We start from the raw sequence: 21,002 nt of genomic DNA, 5'->3' as shown, positions 1-21,002 counted from the left end.
CTCTCAAGCAACTGTAAAACATGCAGAACTACGCGCTGGGTTTCTAGCATTGTCATCAGAGGCTCTCTCTACCCCACTGCCTGGCAGCAGCCTCCTGCCAACTCCAGCTGGTCCCTTTGCCACAATAGCAACCAAAGGCCAGCCAGGGAAGATTGCACAACCAGGCCTTGATCTGTATTTTCCACTGCTCAGCCAGCAAACCTCTCCTTTTTTTCCAGCACAGCTGTTTTCCATCTCTGCTCAGGAAACATGCCCTGTTTTTGATTCCTGGGTCTTGCTTTATGAAGCAATCCTGGGCAGGCTGTCTGGGTGGAACAGGTCACAAAGTGGCTGTGGGATAACTCTGGATTCTGAACACCAACACAGAACAAAGGGGAGCTTTGCCAAGGCTCAGGTGAGCCTGGGGTCAGCACACAGACAGGCTACTGACGCAAGCACGCACGCAGGGTTTTCTTTCTCTGGCTCATGGCATTTGAAATCCCCCCTCCCTTTTCCTCTCCTGCCTGCTTGCCACAGCCTTTTCCTTGTTAGATCCACATTTTGGTAACAACGGTGGGTGCATGGCTGATGGTGTCACTTTTTTACTACATCTTACAAAGCAGTAAGCATCTAGGGGTTTGCAAAACTCCTAGACCATGGTGGCTGTTTCCTCTTAAGCCACCAGCCCTGTATGGCTATGTTAGCCAGCTGCCAGTTTGTCCCCTTCTATGCATTTTGGTTGACATACCACACAGCTGTGGTTTACTAACTTGTAGCCCTGTGATTCAAGACACTAAGCCCACAGTGCAAGCAGAGGATGGTGGGGTGGCAGAGAGTTGGGGGAGGCCCAAGATGAAGTGCAGACACAGATGTGCTCCCCTCAGGAACACCAGCAGCCAGAAGCACCCTGACATTGCACTTCTTGGCTCCCTCTCCAAACTGCTGGAAATTAGCCAACTCCCTAGTCATATCGACCTGGAAATTAGCAAGCTTCCTCAAGGGTTAAGGCATTAATGTTAACACCATCTATACTAACTAAAAATAATAGGGGTGCAAAAAGGGCTGAGTTACAGCTGCTACAGGAGTCATACTTTGGCTTTTCTGGGTCCTTTACGTGTGTAGTCCTTTACAGCAAAGGCCTATAAATGTCATTTAGACTGGAATGGGTAGAATGGGCAGTTACAAAGAACAGCCTTGGAGCTCACAAAGACGAACTCTGGAGCAGATTTTGAGATCACCAAGGGCAGAACAAATGGTGGAGGAGGCTGATCACTTTTCCTCTTTTTTTACTTTCAAGGGCAGAGCTAAAAAACAGCTGGGCACCATCATCAAACTGCCTGGCTGTGCAGCTAGGTAGAGGCAACAAACAGAAAAAGGGAAGCAGAGTTCTGCCTCCTTTTCTTTTACAAATTTACACTTGATCAACTCCTGGCCACTCTAACTGGGTTAAGAGTGGCCACACAAAGGACCTACTGCCATAAGAGGAAGGTTTCAAAAATCACTTCATTGAATCATTGCTGTCATCACACAAGCCACAGCCTGAAGCAGCAGCAGTTGATGTGCGGGAAGCAACTAGGGAATCTCCTGCTGTAACTCCTTCTTTGCTTTCAGTGGGAGTCTTTGTTTCAGGGCTGGGAGAACAGGTGGGAAATGCAGGACAGGAAGGAAAGCAAGCAGGCCCAGATGTCTCTAGCAGTATCTACAGTCCTGCCCAACAGAGAGATGTAGCCTGCTCTTCCAGTCTCAGATGTCTTCTAAGCAGAATGTGCTGCTCACACCAGATTATGCAACAGCAGTTTAAGATGTGTACAAACACTGGCAAGACAGAGATATGTCAGTCCTTGGTGTAAACTCTGATCTAGCCTGGCTTCAAGCCACTGATGGCAGTGGTGAGGTGTATACATGCTTGTCACACGCTCCCAGTGCACTCTACCCTTCCCAACAAGGTCTGTCAGGCTCCTCCTGTGCTTTGCTTTGTACATGTACACACAACAGTCTATGAGTTCTTCATCCTACCTCATTCCTTTGAAGGCAGCAAAGGTTAGAGGGATCTCCATTATTTTAGAGAGCATTTAGCTTAATCTCCTCAACTCCTTATAAGATGGGTATCTTCAAAACCTCCTGACCACTGCGAATACTTTCTACAAAGGCACATTAACTTCCCTTGATTTGGCTGGAATGCCTACTTACTCTCATTATAGTTTTGCCCTACACAATACTGTTCCACAAACTATCACACTACAGAAGACCTATGACCACAAAGTCCAGACCAGTTTCTGGTCCATAGCAAAACTGCAACACAAGGAAAACAATTTTCAGATGGATCACCCTTTCTGACAGCTGCAGGTAGCCCAGTAGCTCATGCATGGTCTGTGGGGCACATCCTCCCAGGAGCATGGCCCTTTCACACCCCAGGAACCAGTGAAGCAACATTCTTGAGCAACAAAGGGAAGCATGACACAGTGACACTAAAAAATCAACTTGTTAAATGTCTTCGGCTGCCATGTTTTTATCTGCTGGGCTCTGATTTAACCTTAGCAACAATGCTAGTACCCTGCTTTTACCTTTATTTCCTTTTTGTTAAGTCATTTTTACAGTTTCTTTTTTTGCACAAGGAACAGGTAAAGCAGTTTAGGCAAAAATAAAGACTTGCTTTGTTTTGATGCCAAAGGTATTTTTTTTTCTAAAAAAGAGATGACATACCTTTTGAAAAGCAGCTCTCCTGGGGTTGCTTGTGCCCTGAAAACATATGCACCTGGAAATTCCAGTACTTGAGAGGAGCTGTAGAAGATCAGTGCATCAATGTTCTTGCTGCACTTGGAAAACCAGAAGATAGGCTGGATTCTGTGGCTGGATAGGCTGGATGCTCAGTGGCTTCAGCCTTCCCTAGGAATGACAGTACAGAAAGTGTCAGCACACTAGAAATCTAAGAACAGACAAAGAGATGATGCTTCTTGCCCTCTGACAAGATCTCTTGAACATCCTTCCTCAATACCCCAATAGAGTTGTCAACTGAGATATGCAGAGAGGAGATGCTTTGACAACCTGATCTCAAATCATGCAGTATTAACAGTATAGGTAAGAGGTCTCTTAATACTGCAGGAACAACAGCGCCAGAAGTACAAGGCAAACCTTCTTCAAGAAGTTTCTGAAATTGCTGGTTCTATCTGCCTCATTAAGCCTGGAGAAAGTATAGAATTAAAGTGCAATTCTTTTATATGAAACAAAGCCTGGCACACTGTCTGCTGCTGGAGAGCATGAAGTTCTTCAGGCAGCCCTGAGGTGCTTGAAGGGACAACCTGTGAACACATACAAAAATATGTGCAAGCAAACTCTGAAGCCTGCTAAAAAAGCCAAAGAGGTTTAAGCTGAGCTGCCCTTCAAAGGGGGTCTGTTCTGAGCAGAATTAGGTAACATCCTATCTAAACTATGACTGCCTATGTCACTTCAGCTGATGGACTTGAGCATGTATTAACCATGCAGTGGGAAGGGAAAATTCAGAAAGGGTTTTTTACATCTACAAGTCTTTGATCATTCATTTAGCCTTTTGTTCCTTGGTACCTGCTACAACCAAAGCACTCCATCAGGCAGCTGAGGGGATGACTGGTTTAGAAGTGTGCATAGCAATAAGGAGAGTTAGCAAAGCTATGTCAGGTTGCTCTAGGCCTTATCCAATGGAGTGCTGAAAATGTTCAAGGATGGAGCTTTCATACACTTGCTGGGCTGCCTGTTTCAGTGCTTACCTCACCCTCACTGTGAAATCTTTTTCCATATATCAAATTGGATACGTGATTCAGTAAGCTGAGGGGTTTGTCTAAAATGCCAGCATTCTGCTTTCCTCCCTAACTTGACACATGGATGCTTCAGGCCATCAGGCAAATCACACAGTGACAGCACTACAAAGGGAGCCTGCAACGTGATTATGTATGGGCACACAGGCTGGAGGGGCCCAGGGGTCTGGAAATGACAAAAGAATTGGAAACTGGCTAGGCCTTGTGTTTCTGAAGGCTTGTGCCAACCGTGCTGCCAACCATGTGTGTTGTGCACATTAGGTAATGGTCTGGAAAAGCCTTTCCCTCTGGAGGCATGTTCTGTGTTCTTGGTCTTTGCTGCTATGCAGCCAGCCAACTCTCCCTCTCCCTTAGCCTTGTGAGCCTGGGACTGTGGAGGAGCCAGCCCATGGTCATCATCTTGTTCAATATGTCAGCTTGTTAAGGAGTGGCACTGTGCAATGCTGAAGACAGGAGCAGGACAAGGAGCCTGAGTGGCAGGGCTGCTACAGCAGAGAAAGAGGGTCAGAGGAGATCCAGAATGTTGAAAGCAACAGATGCCCCTCTTCATCAGTTAGGCAGGCTGAGTCTCAGTGACTTTAATTGCTTTTACAATTTAAGTGACAGGGATATCCATATTTAGAAAGTGGCAATAGGAGGAATTCAGCTAGTGTCACCATATCTGCATTCACTCTGCTTTAAAGAGTACCTAGGGCCTTGCTTTCCTCTGACAAATGGGTGAAGGGAGAGGCCAGGGACTGGGCATGTGTTCAGCTTATTCTCCTGGCTTTGAAAGGCTTAGAGCCAAATGCAACTCTGTCTTGAGCTGTTCATTCTCCTCCCTCACTGAAGAATGATCTTTAAGCTCTGGACCCTCATCTCCACCCAAAATGACTGGCCTGATTTATTTTATGCTTTTTTGTTGTTTCCTTTTAAATCACTCCTAAGCTAAGCTTTTGTTTGCCAAGTTTTCAGCCTGGAGCAAATTTTTACAGTCAAATTAAAACCTCCTCTCCTTCCCCTTGAAAAAGAGGTGTTTTTCTGGATATGCTGCTGTCCCACCCATTACTCACCTTGCTGCTTGGAGGCAATGGAGATGACAAGCTTTTGAAATACCAGCATCTCAAAGTTCAGTATTGCAGGCATGGGCACACATCTGGTTAAACCATTTCCCTCATATCTTGGCTCAAAATCCTTGGCTGAAACATGGCAGTAGACATGTCCAAGGAGCTGAGAGGGAGGGAATAAAGGAGACAAAGTGGTTAGGTTTCTCAGAAAAGGAATGGCTGTGGGCTGGAATAAAAAGAAATGCCAGGACTTGAGAGTCTGCTTTCTCAGCACGTTTTAGGGTTTTGACTCTTCAGGGCAGCATGAAGCTAACCCACACTTTAGAAGCCCCCTCTAAAGCACAGGCTGCAAAAAGCAGAAGACTGCTGAGACCAGTGCCTTCCACTGAGGGGACTAATGGGAGATGGTCTGAAAAGGTACTATGACCTGGAGCTTCAGAGGAGCTTGGACACTTCTTTTCCTCAATGACTGCAGTTTCCCCACTTAGAAACCAGTGAAATCCTGAAAATCCCTGCTTAGCTGCCAGTGAATTCCTAATACTGATTTTGAAGCCAGGAAGGTTCTGGAGAAGACATTTCAAAGCAAGCAGCTTCATTCCCCCAACTGCCTGCTTTACTAGTGGAATCCATTCCCTCATGCTTACTCAGAGCATGCCTAAAAATGTTATCTGGGGTCTGTGACTGGATGTGAGAGGGTGCAAATAGGACAGGAATAGGACATATTTGATGGGGAATTCCCTGTGGATGTGTCAGATTAGGCCTGAAAGTCCTTTACTGGTTTAGAGATGTTTCGTGTACAGGAACTGATGCCCAAATTACTCTGTATTGTAAGCTTTTATTTTATTTTTATCAACTTATTTCCCCTCCTCCCACAAGATCAGTTAACAAGCAAAGGTTGCCTCTCTCATTCCTGGTGGATTGCCTGCCTTTCCACCATGCTCCCTCCTCTAAGGAATTGCTCCATACTAGGAACCACCATAGTGTATAATGACATTTTTCACACACATTGACAATGGCAGCAAGTTACATGATTGCTAGGCTTTCAACTACTCAGTGCACAGGTTTTCTAGAAAGGCTATTGAGTGGGAAGGAGAACAACCCACATTCAGCACAATAAAAAGGCCAATTCTGGTACTGAGCTTGGCTGCAAAGAGGGGAGCTAGACCCTGCTAGCTCTGGACTTACTGACAACATCTGATGTGAAAAGCCACACAAGATGGTGTATCTCATATTCTGAGGAGGTTCACGGATAAAAAAAGATGGATCTCTGTTGTTTTCCCCTGTGAGTTAGAATCTAACTGAGGGAAAGTAAGAGGCACCTCTTCCTACAGTCAAGCTCTCAGCTGCGTGAGTCACAAAAACTGAGGACAGAAAGGGATATTCTGGTCCTTCCATCTGCTTGCTCCAAGGCAGGTCAGCTCAGTCTGCCATCCTTAACTGAAATTTTATACTTGTTTTAAGTATTTCCTTCATAAACACCAGAACCACCTTTGCACTTTATTCCAGAGCTTCATTAGCTTTACTGCTATAAAGATTTTTCTCCATGTCGTGCTGTAGTTAAAAACATTGACATTTTGTCCTATGTGCCCTGGATACAGAGAACAAATTATATCCATTCTCCTTGTATCACTTGTACTGTCCCTTCAGCCCTTTACTACTTCATAATTTTATCACATTTCTCCTTAATTTTTCTTGTTTAAGAGCCTCAGGCTCTCTCAGCTCTCCTCTTCTCCTACCTTAAGGCAAACACCAAGCTTGCTAACTCAGGAGAGAATGGCATAGCCCCACACTTGGAGGGCAGGGACTGAAGGGTAGCTACATGCCAGATTGTGTCAAATAATTGAGCTGTCTTAAAAATTTATTCTTTCCACTGGATTTGCTGCAGTACTGCAGTTCACTCCTTTCCACAGTTGTAATTACCAATTAGTTTGCAGGCTGTGTTCCAGCACAGCCTGGAAAAAAACAACTTTAAAAAAAATAATATAGAGAGGTGTTTTTAGCTGGAATATTTCCAGGGATCTATGAGAACTTCTGAAGCTAATTTCATCTCCCAAGCCAGTAACACAACTAACCTCTAACAAGTATTTTGCAGGTGTTGTTACAGAATCACTGAGGTTGGAGCACCTCTAGACATCACCTAGTCCAATCCCCTTGCTCAAGGCAGAGTCAACGATAGCAGGTTGTCCAGAACACCAGAACATGTCCAGTTGGGCTTTAAATTATCTCTGAGGATGGAGACTCCACAACCTCTCTGGGCAATCCGTTCCTATGTTCAAACACCCTTACAGTAGAAATCAGTGAGAGGAGTCTGGCTTTGTCCTGCTTATTCCCTCCCATCAACTATTTAAACACATTGACTAATCCATATCCAACTCCAAAAACTTGCTCTTTTCTCCCCTCCACACAAATTCCAGTTTTAGGGAGGTACCAGGGTGACACAGCTAACAACTGCTTAGGTGAGCCCAAGTGTTTGTTTGCTCCTGTTGTGATCATACCTACATGACCAAACACTGTTGTACTTCACTATGGTGAAGAAACAAGGATGCAGGCACCACAGGTATCAAAGCCAGCATCAGGAGACAGGGATGAAGGACTGCTCTACTCATCTTCTGTATTATAATCTTGACATTCAATAAAAAAAGGTACAAGCACCCACCCCCAACATCACATCTAGATGGTGGTAAATACTTCATAGCCCATGTGTAAGGGATCTTGTGATGCCTGCCTGAATTTGCAGCCAGCCTGAGAAGCACAAATAGCTGCCACTTCTCTCAACATAAGAGAACTATGAACCACAGTTCTGGAAAGGGTAGGAAAGGATAAGAGAGCAGCAGCTCACTATCTTTCTCAGCACACTGTATTTCTTAACCCAGCCTCCAAAATTCTATCCCAGCCTTTCCAGGGAAGGAGTACAGTGCAGTGGAGGTAGAGAAAGAAACTCTGCTCCTCCCTTGCTCTCAGAGGTGTGCCAAGATCCAAAACTGCATTAATTTAACCTTGCCAGACTTTTCAAGGAAACAATTACATGGATCTCTGCCCTTGGGACTTCATATTCAAAGTCTCCAACCCTTCAAAGATGTATGCACTTGCTTGGCTTATAGTTGCTCATATCAACATGATATGAATGAGTTACAAGCAAAGAAGGAAGGCTGGGACATGCATACTCTTGTGAAGGCTATCAGAGAGTAGAAGATTATTACCAACCTCTTCCCTTTCCACTAAGTGAAAAACTTTACAAACCATGGACACTTGTGACCTTACCCCTTGTCTCAAGCCTGATTTTTTGCCCCCCTGGAATATGTGTCTTTCCTACATTTCCCCTCAGTAATGATCTGATCAAGTAGAATTCTCTTGGTATTAATCAGATGAGCGCTTTGTGGTTAATAGTATCAGTGGGGATGTCAGGAAGACTTTGACAGGATTACTCTTGGAATTTGCAATTTATTAACTAGGCCATTAGCTAAAATGGCACGGCTGGGGTGGGGCTGGTTTTGCTTTGCACATGGGAGATGGCTTGGTTGAGGGTGGGGAAGCTGAGGGTGGTGGAGTTCTGTCTCCATCTGATTTAGAGATCTCTAACAGCTGCCCTGGCAGCCCTTAGATATCTCTCCCCATCTGTGCATCTTTCTTTGCTTTCATCATCTCTTCCCATTATTGGGAAACCATCACAAATCAAGCTGCAGACACAGCTAGGAGAACTTGCACCACCAAGCGTAGGCTTATGGTCCTGACCCAGGGAAGATGGGAGAGAAACCCTACTGTTACAGACTGTCCTGCTATGGGAGGCCAGAAATAAACAGTCCTAGCCCAGGGCACCAGGAAAGAGAAATTTGTTTTAGAAATAGAGGCATGTTAGACTTGCAGAAGCAGCTGGGATACAAAGTAGGGACATGCAAAAACTTTAGGCAAGTGAGGGAAAGAAAATATTTTATTTCCTCTCCTTGAAATTTCCCCAACACAGACAGATAGAAAAATATGGTCAGATAATGGAAGAATACAACCAAACATTAAAAAGGAAACAAATGGAAAAAACGTAACTGCAACACTCTTCCCCTCCAAGCAGGTTTCTATCCCAAATTTCAGAAGTACTAGGCATAATTTGCTGTGCTCCAGGCAACTTTACACGGGCTATCGCTGGAGAAAAACTTTCAAACCTCAATCTCAAAGATCACTGCACCAGAGAAGCAACAGACAGAGGCACCCAGCACCAAAAAGTTGCAGAGCCATGAAGCAAAGGGCTAAAGAGTGAAAGAAAATCCCCTAACACATCACAGGACCTGTCTTAATCATTCCTCATTCAGACAGGAGTTGGGAAATAAAGTACTATCTCTATTCAGTGCTATTTTTCTTGGTAGCACACCTCAGGAAAGATGGCAGGGATTCCCTTTACACTGCTAGTTCTGCAGGATGAATCCCATGCCATGGCACTCGTTTCCCCGCAGAAAAGGGGTCTTTAATCTTCTGGAACAGGTGGAGCACAGGGCTGCACAGCAGTGATGGTGGGGAAGGGACAACAGGCACTCCTCAGGACAGATGTGAGTCAGTGTCTGGGGAATCTAAGGTGAACGTAGTCCCAACTGTGGCCAGGCTTGAAAACTGCCTCTAAATAGCATCTCCTCCTACCACTGCCAGAGACAAAACCCTTGGCTGGATGTAACCAGCTCACTGGTGTGGCCCAGCACTGGGCAGTTTTTACATTCTTACAAATGCCAAAATCACAAAGACATTGACTGAGAGCTTTTAGCAGCTCTCACAGTTTGTGCACTGCAGAACCTGTCACTGGATTCAGACACCTCACAGCATTTGTTTGTCATGAGTAAGTCAGTGGCGTAACTGGACTCAGCATAGAGAAGAATGGGGCCCTTGCAGAGCATTTAAGCAGAGCCAAGAAATGTTGCTCTTCTTGGACAGAGAACTGAACAAAGGTGAAAACCAGCACATGTTTCTAAATCCTGTCCTGCCTGGTCAGCTAAAGAAAGAATTAGCACTAGAATCCAAAATGCTGCAGGAACAAAAGCCCATCCAACCCGTACAGTCTCCTCTGCTTTGATACACAAAGAGAACATATTTATGTAACTCCATCCATCCTCACTTCATGCACTTATGTACAGAAGGACCTGCAAAAGGAGGCCTGAAATCTAAGTAAAATTTGTAAAATGGATTTCCTAGATCATAAACCAAGATCTCTCATCAGCCCTTTACCATTAATTCAGCAGGAATAGAATTAACTGAAAATTCCACAGCTAGTCCATAACATCTCACATTGCCTCTGGAAAAACCTATCAACTCAGGTCTCAAAATTCAAGTGTGACATTCCTATTTCTCAATTTGTTCCAGCAATTGCTCTCATGAGGGACCATCCCAGAAAAGGTATTTCTTAACCAGGCACTTTGCAGAAGTCTGGCTTCTGAACGTAAATTCCTATACCAACACCATCTTCCTCACCTTAAGCAGATAATTTAGTCTTAATTTAGAAAGAACTCTATGGATTCTCCTTGAGGCAGCTTGCTCCAAAGAGGTCCACCCAAAAGATAAATTAAAATTCCCAAAAATGTCAACATAAAATAGAGACTGAACCCAGCAAAAGTGCTGCTGATATTCGGGAGCAGAAACCACATGCCTCTTGCCTGAACAATTTCCAAACCATAAATGATGTTTAATGTGGAAAAAGTCATAAATGTACAAAAGTTACTTCTAAAACCAAAAACACAGAGTTTCTTACTTACAGGTTTGATGAATGAAGTGTTTTGTATTCTGGCATCACGCTTGGCACTCTAGAGAACCTTTCTGCTAGGTGGAAATTAATGGCACTGCATGTCAGCATGTCCACTGGCTTTGCAGCAGGCTGGAGACTGCCCTTCAAGATACTAACACAGGCTATTTCTGTTGACTTCTGAGCAAAATGGAGTATGTTCTCCTTCCACCAGTGTTATATCACAAGAAAGGGTTAAACAATACTAAAAGGACTTTAAGTGTTGCTCTCCATTATGTTCTTTTGTGCTCTCAGTTTTTACCTGCCTTTCAGCTATATTCTCTACTGTCCAATTCAGCAAGACATAAGGTACATAAACCAGAAGCAGCTCACATAGAGCAAAGCAGATTAAGGTATTTCCAAAGGGCACAGGAGTTAAGGAAATAATGAGTCTCCTCTCTGTGGCTGTTCATTTGCAGACATTTCCAAGCATGTTCCAAAACTATATTTAAAATTAAGCTTTTAAAGTAAACAGTTTGCACTGGGTGCCAAGATTGCTTTAATGCCAAAATAAAAAACTCTGTCTGTCTGGCACATGCATCATTTTCCAAGCAGGAAATCCAACAAAGCATTTACTACAACAGACATCATTTGATAGTCTCAACTAAGACGCCCACTTGGCACTGGCAGTAACCAGTCTTCCATCAACTGCATCCAAAAATGATGCTTGCTTAACTCGTTATCATGCAAAACATAAATGGGAGTATCTTCCTCTTTGGAAGTCCGTTGGAACTGGAAACATAAGCTAAAATGCCTGGTACACAACCATGCAGAACATCCAAGAACCACCCTTCCAAGATGGAAGCAGACAGAATAACATTGGAAAGCAGAGCTTCCCACCCTTCTCTGCACTGTGAGTCATATAATTTACACACAGTGCTGGAGAAGCCCTATGGGAGCTACAGCAATGGGGAACACAGAGAAGCAAAGCTAATAACTGTTTTATATATCTGAGTAGCTGGAAGAGGTCAGCAAGCCTGTAGCTGCCCTGTCAGCTCTCCCAAGGCAACTAGTGGCTAGTCAGCAGACCACAGTTTTGAGTGCTGCTATCTGAGGTGTTTTCTTTTTTACCCACCACTAGTTACTTTTCACATTATGTAATCCCAAACTTCTGTACAGGGATCTTTTTCTCTGCCTGCATCAGTGAGAGGTGTGAGGTTTTCACCTGGTGTGAAAGAGCTATATTAACTCCTTCACTTAGAAAAAGCAGTGTGACTTCAAAATAGCACTGATGGGTAGTGTAAAACCTGCTACAATCATGAACATATTTTTGTTTATAAACATATGTATGACATCAGATCCTCAGGACAAACAGTCTTTCTATCAATGCTTGAGGGTTCATAGTTTTCCCAGGCAAAGGCTGACAGTTGAAAGAAATTCATAGCTGAAAATATTACATCACTGTATGACTTGTTTAGGCATACTCCTCAGCAATGTTCTGAAGCCTTGCCCCTACTCAGAGGAAAGGCAGCTACCTACCAATGGATCATTTTGAGCAGGTCTGGGTAGTTGTTTTCATCATTTCTAACAAGCAGTGACTCAGTTTTCCTTTTTCCTTCCCACAACTCACTCAGTGAATTAAATAGGCTGTCAATGGCTCACAGCCAAGTCCGGCCCTTTCACACTGACAGAATGCTTTAATTTTGCTGTTCAAGCACTTCTTCCAGGACAGGTGCCCAGGAAGTGCTTTAGAAACCAGTGTTTACTGTTCACAAGAGGAAGAATTTCAGGAAAAATACCATCATAACATCCATGGTGGGGTTTTGTTTTTAAAACCACATACTTTTGGCATGCCAGCCTTCTGAAAAGGGCCTGGTTTGGGGTTTAGCCCACTTTAGATTGCAGTTTTCTGTGCACCTGGAGTGAACATTGCCTAAGGTCTGGTAGCATCCAAATCCATGGCAGGGTTCTCCCTGGGACACTGGGAAGCAGTGATTAACAGGCTCCTTAAAGCCCAGTAGTTAGAACTGAAGTACGTCAGAGGAAATATATTCCTTAACTGACCCACTCTAGTATACCTGGTTTTTCCTTAAGGCTGGAACTGAAAAACTGGAAAAACTGCCTGAAGAGGCAACAGAGTTGAGTGTCCTCCCTAACAGCTCCTGAAGTTCTCTCTCTGTCACTGTCAGTATCTTTTGCTATTTGACTTCCAACAAGTTTTCTCCCCAACATAAGCAACTTTTACAAGTTAGTGGCTGGTGCACCTAGGTCAGAGTCCGTACATTCAGCTAAGTATACTACACCAGATACAGAAGGAATTAGCTTGAGTTGCACATAAATGATGAGGCATTCTTCATCAGCAGTAATTTTGTTTTACTCTCTTGCTCATTATCAAATGCAGCTCACGCTTCTTACCCATTTGCAATGTGCGTATGTCTTTAGAGCTTCTGTACAACCCCGAGCAATCCAGGCACTGCTCCCATGCTCCATCCTGGCGCTGCTTGCTTGTAACTACCTCTCCTGCTTTTCCTGTCTTTTTCCCAAAAGGCTGAGGCATTTTTTCCTCTTTGCTGTTTCTCAGCTATCACATTTGTTTTCCTCACACCTATTCAAAAATCACCACCATAACAATCCAACATGCCACCACTGTCTGTGTGACAGTAACAATCTCAGAGCAGTCATTTCTGGAGCTGCTATGGAAACACAAGCATTGCCAAAGGAGTTTTCCGGGCAACACATGGTTCATCACCTGCAGCCTGGGGGATCACCACCTGAAGCTGCTTTCATGATGCCCTGTTTCCTATCTCATTAAAGGCAGAAGGTAAACTGCAATCCTTTATTCCTCAGCATAGAGCACAGAAGTATCCTAATTTTTTTTTTTTTTTTAAATATGCTCTCTTTCTTTTGGAAACTACTTCCAAACTCGATTTTTAAAATGGATATAAATAAAGAATACAGTGGCACATTACTGAAATGGTTGAAGATCCTCACCACTGTAATGTTGCATTCTCTTTCTCATCTACATTTACTGACTACTAACATTTTTTTACCCTAGTTGGACAAGTCCACTGTCAAAGCTGTACTCTCTCAACAAGTGCCAAGAGATTACAGTAAGAACCCTCTTTTCAGTAAATTAAACATATTGTTAAATGAGGTGCTAAAATTGATTCCAAGTTATCAATGCAGAAGTCTCCAGCTCAAAAACACAGAGAGAAAGAGACAAGTGTTGATCCAGCTTGGAATCAATGGAAATATTTGGATTATTTCCACCAGAATTGGTGAGAGCACAGCCATGTTATAATGCATTAAAGAGACACTCCAGAACCCCAAATTCCTCTAAAAGAAATGGTCCTTAGACCAGGCTTGAAGCTTTCTAGTGAAGAGACACAAAAGTTTGTCCTGTTGCCACACAGACTTTGTTTGGTGACTAAGTATGCCTGAGTAACTTGTTAACATGCCCTAGATCTTGAAAGCTGACCCTTTGCAATAAGAAGTGTGACAAAGAAACAAGCTCTTGAATGGGGAAAAAAAAGGCTGCATACCCCAAGCACTGTAACCCGAATAAAGGTGCTTTCTAAGGGAACAAAGCTGCTTGTACACAGGTGCCTGCTACAATTGCTTCTCCTTAAGTCAGTGGGTAAAATGCAACAGCAACACTGTTGGGAAGTGGGCAGCACAGGAGTTCAAAGCAAGGAGGCTGGTCTGCTTAGCTTCTTAATTTCACAACAGTTCCTGAAAATTTCTGAGTTCCAGGAGAGCTGCCCGACTTCCTCTGAGCCACTGCCTCCGAGCTGCATTTGCAACACTGGCGGCCTGTGTATTTCAGGAATGCGAAAAACTGGCACAGTGAGGTCTGTGATTCAGCCAAGATGATGTGTTGGGACATGACTGAAGTTAATTAAAAGGAGCTTAAGACAGACAGACAAAAAAAAGAGTTTGCAAGACTTCTTAAAGAGCCAATTAATTATTATTTGTGGCTGCACACGCCAGCTGGGCCACAACATGGAACCTCCCCAGCCCTTACCACTCACCTCAGAGCCTTTATACAGTGCCAAAGAAAACCCATATGCAGGGCAGCCTTCTGGAGCTCTGGGCCAAATGCCCAGCACTGGAACTGGACACAACTTTACTGAAATCAGCAGAAGAGCATCTTTTACACCCATAATTTATGTAAGGTCTTAATGGTAGACACAAAAGCAAGAAACGAACAGTTCTGGGTTAACATGTAAAAAAGCATAGGCTATTGCAGTCTGTGCATGGACTGAAAAAGGAAGGACTGGCTCCACCTGAAATCAAGAGTGGGGGAAGAGAGAATAAATGAGAATAATTTCATCCTCTCAACTGAATGATAGTGATCATTTTCAGAGCTGTGCAAGACACCACAGTGAAAGAAGCAGCGTTTCCCAGAACACACTTTCAGACATGTTTCCTATAAGGAATTCTTTGCCTCCTTAGCAATTCCCTAAGACTCTAAATTCCTCTAAATTCCCGAAGACTGAATTCCAAGTCCTGAGTCTACAGTGCCAAACCCTTCATTACCTCCCTAGGACAGCAAACCAATGCTCACGTGCATAAGCAACCTCCTTGCTTCCAATTCTTCTACATGTTCAGCTAGCACTGTCCCAGAGGCAAAGCTGAGCAAAGACAGGAGTGGGTCTCGCCACAGACCAGGCTGGCTGGGAGCTTGGAGCCCCATGCACTGCACAAAGACAGCACAGTCAGAGCCACCCATGGGCTGAGCAGGCTGCCTGACCCACTGCTTAACCAAAATTTGCACTTTTCCTGCTCAAGAGGAACAGAGCCTACCATGCCGTCGGTAACCAACAAGTATGCTTAACAGGAGGCTGGAGATTTTAACAAAGGGGACTTTTTACTTTGACTCCCTGTCATTTCAGTGGCTTGTGACGATTACAGCTTACAAGGCTCCTGTGTGCGTGTGACTGGCACGGCTGCTCCCCGGCCAGGGCCAGGAGCCTCCCACTGCTGCAGGCCCCACACCTGCTCGCACAGCCCTACCTGCACGTATACCTTGGCAGCCCCTGTGGCATTTGCTGGGGTGGGGGTGGGAAGACCATGGTGTCATTTACACACAGGTTGAGCAAACCAGGTGCAATCAGTCTGGGTTTGGCTGAAGAATCCTCCACCCTTCTCAAGCTATTTAACCCCTGCAGTGCCAAATCTTTATGCATGCCCAGGGCAATGAGAGTATTAGTCTGCAGAGAAGAAACCTTTAGGTCAATCCTCATTCCCAGATTCCCAAAGGCGCCACAGGAGGGACAGGTTTTATTAAAGATCCATTGTCTAAAGACAGATAGCCAGAGCTCCAGCTACTGTATTCTGAAAATTAGTTTAAACAAATAAATGAGAACACATAGTAAATACTGTAAAACCATGGTAATCTGAAAATGGTTTTATTGCCCTTGTGCCACCTGGCCTTGGACAAGCTAAAATGCTGCTTGAAAACCCTTTGAAGAGCACAGCATAGGGACCAGTGTGTTGCAGGTGCAATGGGCAAGATGGCAACCAACCCACTCCTCTCTCCAGAATGCTGCAGTAGTTCTTCTGGTGCTGCCCTGGTGACAGTGGATGGCCAGCATGGGGAGTCATAGAAAGGGTTCCCTGCTTCACCCTTGAGACCCAGTGTTTGGTTAGCCACCATACAGTTTACATGCACAAAAAGACCTGAAGAAGCATCTCTTGTACACACCTTTGAAATTAAAGCATCTAGTGCACACAGCTGCACATTCACTGGAGCATGAGCAGATAGACTGTGACACTTCTGAGCAGCACATACCCTAAAAGCAGTTCATAAGTAGCTCCGATGATTTACAGCAAGGGGGCTGTGGTGGTACAAGGACTCACTGGGCAAACCAAGCCTTCAGGACTGGGAAGAGGTGCAGCAATACTACCACACCATCCTTGGACACATCTGGACGCTCAGTGCAGCTCTACCCCACAGCAGAGAGCCAAGACCCCTGGGACCCGTGGTCTGACAATCACCCTATAGAACACCCACTTTTTGCCTTACCATCCACCAAGCTCTCTGGTTTGTGGGGTATACATCTTGTGGCTCTCTGAGACAGGAAGATTTCTGGTATGCAGTTTGTAGGGACTGGACAGTCATCCATCCCTGAGCTCAGGGGTCTGTAAAGTCAACCAAGGGCAGTTTGTTCCTGGTTTGTGGCTCAAAATTATTACTATCATGACAAAACCTTAAGATGGCAACCCCAGTGGGAAGATGCTGACTGCAGATTGCTCAGGCTGAGGGAGACATTTTTGCAGAAAGGCCTGGAACAGCAGAACTTATTTGAGTTTCTACATCCAGTTGTTCTTCTAACCCTTTCACAAAGGGTTGAAGAAACAGGGGAGGGGCTTGCGGGGGAACTCCCGACTGAAAGTAGCTTAACACCTTGCTGGATCCTCGCCAAATGCAGTTTCAAATTAACAACTCCAAACACGAAGGAAAAATGCTTGTCTTGATCCCCGGGGGTCAATGCAAGACCCAAGCACAGACACAAGGCAGAGCTCAGATCTCACACAAAAAGGCAGAGTTGCTCACCTCTCCTCGGGTCTGAAGCCTGCAGAAAGGGGCACTGCTTCCAGGAGGGGACAAAGCCCTCAGACCCCACAACAAAGGCTACTTTTCAGCAGCATATGAAAGGAGGGCCTGGCTCTGCCCGTCCAGCCAGACCCCACCCCTCCCAGCGTGGAGGCCTTCACCCCAGCCAAATCTAATCAAGTCTGACATACAAGACAACGGGGACAGCCGCTTGCCTTAGGCATCCCCTGCCTCTTCTCACTCTCAGCCACCCTCGACCCATGCAGGCGCTGCCTTGCTGGAAGAGCTCACGCCAGCCCCACAGCACCTTCCCTGCCTCCTGTGGCAGCCTGCCCCTGAGCCCAGCTCCTGGCCAGTACCCACCTTTGGTCAGGTGTGCAGCAGCCCACAGCCTCACCAGCCCCTGGGAGGGTAAGGTGAGCCCCCTTCCTCCCACCAGCCTGCAAGGCCGCCATGACCTCTGCTGCACCAATACAATAGCTCTGCTCATACTGTGGGAGAAGCAGCCTGTGGCCCTGCTGTAGTGGGGCATGAACCCTTCCCTGCTTGCAGCCACGACTGAAGTTTCCTTTCCCTAACACCCTCCTTACCACCACCCATCAGTGGGTGCTGTATACCTGGGGCAGTCTCTGCCCCCCAGTCCTGAGAGTTTAAAGCACAGCCAAGCGTTGATTAAAGTCCACAGGAAGTGGGCCAGATCCTCAACAATACCATTTTCCTTTCAGGTAGGAGAAAAAAACCCCAAAGCCTTATAAGAGTTTATTTAAGAATTGCAGGGACAAACAAGCAAGTGCTGAAGGTAGAAAGTACCTCAAAGCAGTCAGACCTGTCTTGTAATAGCAGGGAAGGCCGAATATTTCCTGAAATTGCCCCTCCTGCATTACCTACTCCACTCCGCAGGTCAGGGCTCAGTGTGCTCCAGAGAAGGCAAGAAATTGCAAGGAAAGCTGAATAAGCATTGCTTGAAAGGGAGGAGGCAGGAATTTACCAAAGCAAAGAAGAGGAGGAGAGAGCATAGGCTGTTTTTAGAAATTCTGGCATCACCTTAGTCTGTAGCAGCCAGGAAACGGGTTGGAAGCCCCACAACTTGAGCAAGACACTGAGACCTAGGAGCCAGAAGAGGAAGGGACTTGGCAGAAATTCCCTTGCAAAATGAGGAATCATTTCTGCAGCAGAATATTCAGCTTGGCCTCACTGCAAACAAACCCTGCCAGATACCTGATGATGCCACCAGGATATTAGCACTCCACTCCCCTGCTCTAATATAATAATGAATCTTCACCCACTTCTGTCATCCATTTGATCTTTTTTAGTCAGCTTCCCCCTAAACCCAGTCTTCCTGTACTGCCCTGAGGCTGCTGCAGTGCTTGCTGCATGTACCATCCCCCTCGCTTCCAACTGCTCACCCTTATTCCTTCCACTCTTGCCCTTTGGGCACTGTTGTCTCACCGCCTCCTTTGAGCAGCTATGGCTCATAGCACACGGAAGGGTGAAAATCACCGCTCTGGTCTTCCTAGGGTTAAAGACAAAGAGGCCAAGTATCAAAATGCCAAGTCAGGGAAGCTTTGGCACCATGCAGGAAGCTGAGATAACCAGGCTGATGCATTGCTAAACTCACTGCTTCAGTTTATCTTTACCCTTCCTCTCCAAGACTAGCTGTATGGAGCACACTCCATGGCACAGTATGGTATAAAGCCCAGGGCAGCTGGAATGTGTACAAAGAAACAGAGCAGATACAGTAGTATTTTAGCACTGTGTGGACCTGCCACACAGGAACAGCCCCTCCAGCAACAGTTCTGGTCCCAGACCTTTTATCCAATGAATCCTGAAGACAGGACCCTGCATTCTTCTACTTTTAGAATGAATACTTGTGGAGGGAAGGCCTTGTACCCACACAGCAAAGTGAGAGACACCAGCAGGCATGGAGGGAAGTACAGAAAATGGGATTGATCATGGCTAAAGGGGATGACTGATAAGCAGAAAAGTACAAATCTTTTTCTTAGTTACTTTAAATTAGACTAAGTCTGTGTCTTTGGGTCCATGCCTAGTTTCTGCAAGCTAGCTGGATTCCCATCCTGTCCTTCCTTCCACATGCTCATTCTGGCCATGAGCTTAAGGCTCCTGAAAGGCACCAGATGTTGGGGTGGTGCTGGTGGTGTTTGTTTGTTTGAACTCCCCTTGCAAAAACAACAATAAAAGAAGGGAAGAAGATTGGATTACTTCAGATTTTGCTTTCCAGCAGAGTATGACTAAGGCAGGGAGGCAGCTCGGTAAATATGCTCACGGAGGACAATGGGGAGGGAGAAAAAAAATTACAGAGAAACTCAACAGAAAAGAAGAGGAACTGAAATTTCCAATCATTAACAAAGTGAAGAAAATTGATACAAAATGGGTAATCAGGAGAAAGCCAGGACTTTGATCTCCAGGCATAGACTAATATGGACCCAGCAGATTGACAGCCAAAGTAATAGGTGAGAAAAGCAAGGGCGGGAGACAGACCAGAGAATAGGGGGCTCACTTGGTAGTGAGTAGTCCAAATGTAATGCTGGACCCTGTTTTGTTTAGTTGCTGTTGTGATATTAGGGATTTCACACCTTCTTTCTATATGTTTATAGCATTCAGAAACCATTTTCTCCAGGAAACCTTGCCATGCCTGCATGGAAGAGCCCCTCCATCAAGGTGAGCCACAAGCAGCTATGGGGAAGTGTAACAGAAAAGGTGTGAGGATCAGTATGAGGAAAGAGTCTAAGAAGCCCAAACTGATCCTAGTTTATGGGACAGGGACCACGGGAGGAGGAAAGGATCATGTAGGCAAAAGGAAGGCCCTGGGAGGAGGGAACAGAAGTTCTTTGAACTGAAATTCTGCTTTACTTTAAAACACACACATTGCAACAGAGATGCGCGCACACACACACACAAACAAGTCAAGTATCCACATGAACAGAGTCGGTTCTGGATATTCCTTCTTTCTCTAATTGGTCCCAGGTGAAGCATCAACAATCACATCTGGAAATTTTTATACAAATGGCAGGAAAGCCAATGACTCGGGTCACAAATATTTCACGCTCTCTCTTTGCCAGAAACACAGGACAAATGTGCTTTACATCTGCCTCCCTATAAATACACACACACACTTGCAAGATAGTCTGCTTTGGCAAATACTTGTGCATGTAAAAGCAGAGCTGGTCAGTGTGCCTCCCATGCCACCCAGCGTGGATTTGGTCAGAACTGAGCAACTGCCTGCTGGGTGACACCTGCAGTCCTGGTCAGGCTTATCATTGGGATATAAGGATCAAGAGATGGCAAAGACATCTCTACTGACTGTAGAAGAACAACACAGAATCAAATTACATTGATGAGGACTTTTAAAAGCTGCTGCAGTCCCAGTCTTCCAGGCCCTCCATGAGACCACAGAAGAGGCTGTGTCAGGCACACCCAGCTCCTGCCTGACATGCAAACTCAGCTTAGATTTCAAAAGCTCACCTTTCAAGGAAAAAAAGCCACCAGTCCTCCTTTAATCCCCTACTCTTCCTGCCTCAGCTGCTGACAGGCTTGCTGAAGAAAGGCAGTCATTACAGTAGCTACTACCTGAGTTTATCCACTCACAGCCAAGAAGAGATTGTACTAGTTTGTTTTCTGTGACGCACCAATTCAAGCAGAGCACTGCCTGACACAACTAGTTCTACCCAGTGTGCACTGGTACTGCAAAAGGCTATACCAATTCAACACATCTCAGTAGTAAGGACCTATCTCTTTGGCATCAGAGCCTGACCTTGGACCAAGCGTTTCCTGACAATAACACTGTGCTCAGCTTCACTTCAGGAGGAAGCCTCAGAGAACACACGATGCTCCCAACAGTGTTGCTGCTGAGCATTACAGTTGCAAAACACAACACAGCTTCGTTACTACCTGTGTCAGCAGGACTCTCAGGAACG

This window comes from Apus apus, chromosome 16 (assembly GCF_020740795.1).
Source record: "Apus apus isolate bApuApu2 chromosome 16, bApuApu2.pri.cur, whole genome shotgun sequence".
NCBI classification, from domain to species: Eukaryota; Metazoa; Chordata; class Aves; order Apodiformes; family Apodidae; genus Apus; species Apus apus.
This window is presented reverse-complemented; position numbering follows the sequence as displayed.